This window comes from Trematomus bernacchii, unplaced genomic scaffold (genome assembly GCF_902827165.1).
Source record: "Trematomus bernacchii unplaced genomic scaffold, fTreBer1.1, whole genome shotgun sequence".
NCBI classification, from domain to species: Eukaryota; Metazoa; Chordata; class Actinopteri; order Perciformes; family Nototheniidae; genus Trematomus; species Trematomus bernacchii.
The window spans coordinates 17,923,878-17,928,997 of NW_022987689.1; the positions used below are offsets into that span (position 1 = coordinate 17,923,878).

Genomic DNA, 5,120 nt, shown 5'->3' on the forward strand with positions numbered 1-5,120 from the left:
TGCAGCAAGTTATACGCAGAATTTCAGAACTTGATTCACCAAGTTTAAAAGATGAGGAAACTTTGAAAACCCACAAGAAATTGAAAAGGCTGCACTCAGATGGACCTGTTCCACATGGCTTTACAGGAAATGTCTCCCAGTTTAAAGAACTGGCAATAGATGAGTTTGTCATCAGTTCATCAGAGAGGGACAGATGTATCAAGAGGAACAATAACATACTCTTGGTTCAGAATATAATTGTCTTTGAGGGTGAGGAATACATTGTCTGCAAAGAATATAGACACATTGCAAAGTTTTTTGACTATCCCATTGACTCCACAGATTTGGGAATTTTTTTTGTGTCAGATCTGTCACCAAATCTGATGTGTTTCAAGTTAGATACCAATGTGCAGAAGTGTGTCCGGTTACCTTTGGAGGTTGGTTTTGTTGTTCTGCCACTTCTTCATGCAGACCCATCCTAAATTGCGGTATTAACATATGTGGTGTGGTAACAGTCATTGGGACTGCTGAATTTAACCAAGCTTTTTATCTTGAGGAAAATGATTGATCATTTGTGTGCATAACAGCGGTGACAGTGTCCAGCCTGCCTTCACTTATCTCTGTAGGTGCGTATCCCATATTATTATGAACATGTATTAATGATCAATTTAGCCATCATTCACCTTTTAAAGCATAAGGATTATCATAAAAAATGCTTTCTTCTAATTTAAAGACTTGTAATTATGTGAATAAGTTTGCAGTTTGGAAAAACGTAAAAGGTTACTTTGTTTATACTCTTAAAACTAGTAACTTTGTGCCTCTTTCTGTTCTAGGCCATGTTTCACATTGTTGAGTTTCTGGAAACCCAAGAGGTTGAAGTAGTTCCAGCACTGTGGGTTGCAGATGATAACTGTCAGTGGCCAGCTCACTACAAGCACGACGACTTAATTAAAGCCATACGAAATGAGGAGCAGCCTGAAGACGTGTGGGATGCATTTAGTGTCCGGATTCTATATACAGCTGGTATGCAAATAACATATTTACCGTGAGGATTCACTGATTTGAAAAATCATAATCTAATGATATTTCTCTTGTTTTTACAGCAAACTACAAAACCGCTCGTCTAAAACTCCCTCAAGCGGAAACCCACACTGATCTTCAAACAGCAGAGGAAGAAGACAAGGATGACCTCCCAAAAAGAAAGCGTAAAAGGCTGTAAGTATTAAAGTGCCATTCTACTACTATTGTTATAGATGTAAATGTTATGGAAAAATCTAAAGTCAAAATGTGTGCATTTTTTCAGGTTCTCAAATCTAATATAAGACCTCTCAAGAATTGAGACTAATATACCTTAACAGAGAAGAGTTTTCTTTCATACTTAAGTATTTAAACAAATATGTTAAAAACACTATTTTAAAAAAATGGTGCTCTGAAAACAAAATGCAGTGGGTTTGTCCTCTCCTCCAAACTATCCCTACATACTAATGAGTCATGGTAGATATACATTTTATCTGATATTTCTTTACCACATAATTTATGCTGCATTGTTTTTCCTTTGTAATCCCCCCCCCCCCCCCCTAACACACTCACACACAAGACCGAACACTCGATTTGAGAGTGACAGTGATAATGAAGTTACTGTCAAACAAAAAAGGACATTGCCACCAGGCCCAAACATAATAGGGCCAGGCTTTGATATACAGTCTGCATTAAAGAAACTGGCTATGAGCACAAAACATCACAAGCAGATGAAGCCAGATCCCAGACGGTCTGCGAGAAGCCCCGAACCCCACAGTCCTGCGAGAAAGCCCAGAACCCCCACAGTCCTGGGTCTTTGAGAAGCCCAGAACCCCGACAGTCTGGGTCTTTGAGAAGCCCAGAACCCCGACAGTCTGGGTCTTTGAGAAGCCCAGAACCCCGACAGTCTGCGTCTTTGAGAAGCCCAGAACCCCGACAGTCTGGGTCTTTGAGAAGCCCAGAACCCCGACAGTCTGGGTCTTTGAGAAGCCCAGAACCCCGACAGTCTGCGTCTTTGAGAAGCCCAGAACCCCGACAGTCTGGGTCTTTGAGAAGCCCAGAACCCCGACAGTCTGGGTCTTTGAGAAGCCCAGAACCCCGACAGTCTGCGTCTTTGAGAAGCCCAGAACCCCGATATTCTGCGAGAACCCCAGAACAAGATGAAAGCCAAGGGGGTCTTGCTCGTAAGTGATTTCACAATTTGTTATTGTTTCGTCCGTAAATGTATGTATATGTACATTTATATATGTTGAATGTCCTTATTTTTAGCTCTTCTGCATAGACTTCTTACAAATCAAGAGATGATGATGGATCAACTCAAAGTCATTCAGATGAACATGCAGAACATTCCAGGCGAACCTGCTGGTGGGCCGGATCCCCTTGGCAGAGATATACTGCCGCTAAAAGAAATAACCTCCCTGTTGGCTCTGGAGAAACGTCTGAGGGAAGACGCAGATCTTCAAAACAAAATGGTAATTATTGCCCTTACCAACTTAAAAGGATGGGGAACCCAATTTGAAACTATTGTTAATATTTTATTTGCCACCTAAGTTGTATGTTGGACAGCAGTGAGGCTAAATACCAGCTAAGCGAAAAGGGAAATAATGTTTTTTAATGTTAATTTTTTTTTAAATTAGGTTATTGTGACTTGTGTTTATATAATGCATGTATCCTTAGCTTTTAAATGATCTTTTTCAGATTACTGCATTGAGTGTCATTGGAGGACTGGACGTTAAGGATTGCGTTTGGCGAGTGATGAAACACTGTTTTAGCAACTCCCTTGCCAAACAGCTCAACTGGCGTGGCATCAATGGGAAAACAGCATTCCACAGACTGCAACTAAAAGATGTCATTACTGGTAAGTGTTACATTGCGCTGTCATCAGTCTAATGAGTCCAGTCCCCTTTTCTTGCATGTTTGACACTCAGTTAGTATTTACTGATCCTAGATTCAACCAATTCTAATTACTCTTGGTAAAAAAGTCAAGTAAAATGGTTAACATGGTTTGCCACATAAAGAGTTAAAAAAGAAATTCTGAAAGGAGGCTGGAAGCACATCTACTCTTTCTCCCTCATTGAGAAATTCTGGATCAGCTGCAGTCCGATTTTACTAGCAGGCGTCAAGCTTGTTGCTGTTGGGCAGCTGAAGGAAAAGGCGTCCTCTGCCATGGCCAGAATGTTCTCAAAGTGACCACTGAATTCGTCGGACACAGCACGCCATGCACTTGGCTGATCCTTAGGTCCCCAGATTGCGTCCTAAGTTGTTCAATCCATCCAATGGCTTTACAATGTTCTCTATTTTTAGGGACTGTCAGAAACAACAGGCTCACAGCGACAGCAACAGACCAAGAGGTAGAAGCCTACATAAAAAAAATGGCTTCACCTTGCGGGCGACCGAGATGGAGGTAGAAGAGAGAGAGAGGAACGAAGACGAGCTGTCCAAGAAACCCGTAAGTCAGTTACAATATCTATTTTGCAATATATGTATAATAATTTGTAATATATAATGAATGTTTGTGCATTCCTTATAGGCCTTCAAGATTCCCATGGGCCCAGTCAAGGAGGTCAATAAATCCCGGAAAGGTTGTTCTCGTGCCAAGGTCGGCAAAAGTTCGTTCATTTAGTATAAGTATAGTACAAGTATTCTGTTCTAGTTATGTTTTCACGAGAAAATCAATAAAATAAATCTGAAATGTCACTGAGTCTGCAGAAGAGTTTGTTTATTTTTGGGGAGCTAAGCTTTATTTTTTAATTGCATGTTTTTTCAAAGTTGCTTTACTATACTATACATATTTTGTTTTTGTTTATTATTCTGTTATTTTGGCATGGTTGGATTGTATCCCAGTTATTTTGAAAATGTAATGATGCAGTGGCTAGTTCATCACCACTATTAATAAATTATGATACAATCATTAAAAAAACGTTTGGTTCATCTGTTGTAACTCATTTGAACATTTATTGATGCAACTTTTGGGAGGCCATTTTGAAATTTGTATTTACTGTATGTTGAATATTGCTATTGATATTCAGTTACTGAGTCACCAAAGTTTTAATGGCTTTTTAGGGCCAGGTCTGGTTTATTTAGTTCATTCTTGGCAGACATGTGGCCATGCTTTGACCTGCTTGTGGCACAGATCTGGTAAACATCACCCGACCGTCAAAGTGCCATAATTCCATGCCGCATTTGAGCCGGATGAGGATACGGAATGTGGGCCGGAATAAAAACTAACTGTGGCCCAGATTAGGGCCAGTTCTGGCCAACGAGTGGAACGCCCCAGTGCCATCACTCCATGCAGTATTTGGGCCAGATAAGGATATGGAATGTGGGCCGGATCTGGGCCAGAATGAAAACCAACTGTGGCCCAGATAAGGGCCAGTTCTGGTTTATGTGGTTCGTTTTTGGTTGACATGTGGCATTGCTATGGCTTGCTTGTGGCCCAGATCTGGCAAACAGGAGCGGAGCGCCCAAGTGCCATCATTCCATGCGGTATATGGGCCGGATGAAGGTGTTTTGTGTGGGCCGGATCTGGGCCAAAACTTTTTTGCTATCTGGGTATTGAGAGATAAATAGTAGCAGTTCTCACTAATAGCTTTGCCTTCAATACCTTAAATTAGAAAGCTGACTTGCTTGTTAACATCTAAATGTAACCCTTTGCATGGAAAAAACCCTCAACTTCACTGATGTGTAGGTGATCTAGTATTTAGTATTGTTTAATGGAATGTATATCAGTGTATTAAAGTCAATACTTCATTTATTTAAACCAATATCTTTCTTGATTCTTTGTACAGTATGAAAAAAGAGTATTTGTACCTGTGCTGAAGTTCACTGCTGTGAGGAGTCCAGTTCTGTCTCTCACTCTCTGGTCCATCCTGTCTGCATCACCTGGAAACTTTAAACAAACAGATATATATGTAAAGAACCATGTGTACAAACAATATAACTTATTCTCTTCTGTTGAACATGTTGGATTGTGTATTGTCCGAGTCAGGGTTCTTTTTATTTTACTGTAACTTTGGAAGTTGTGTTACCAATGCTGTTGTGTTACTGTTTATTTGATACCAATTTGGTAATGCAATTAATAAAAACAACAACGTTTGGGTTCGTTCTTCAGATGACTGTGACGT

The 5,120-nt window shown here is 40.3% G+C and overlaps 1 long non-coding RNA gene across 1 annotated transcript; it reads left to right on the forward strand.

Annotated features, from left to right (window-relative positions):
* Positions 1–1,826: 1,826 nt before the first annotated feature.
* On the forward strand, positions 1,827–3,786 carry LOC117488999. The gene is made up of 5 exons (XR_004556560.1): positions 1,827–2,180; positions 2,266–2,468; positions 2,695–2,854; positions 3,301–3,445; positions 3,527–3,786. It is a non-coding gene; the product is annotated as an uncharacterized LOC117488999 (long non-coding RNA).
* Positions 3,787–5,120: the final 1,334 nt, after the last annotated feature.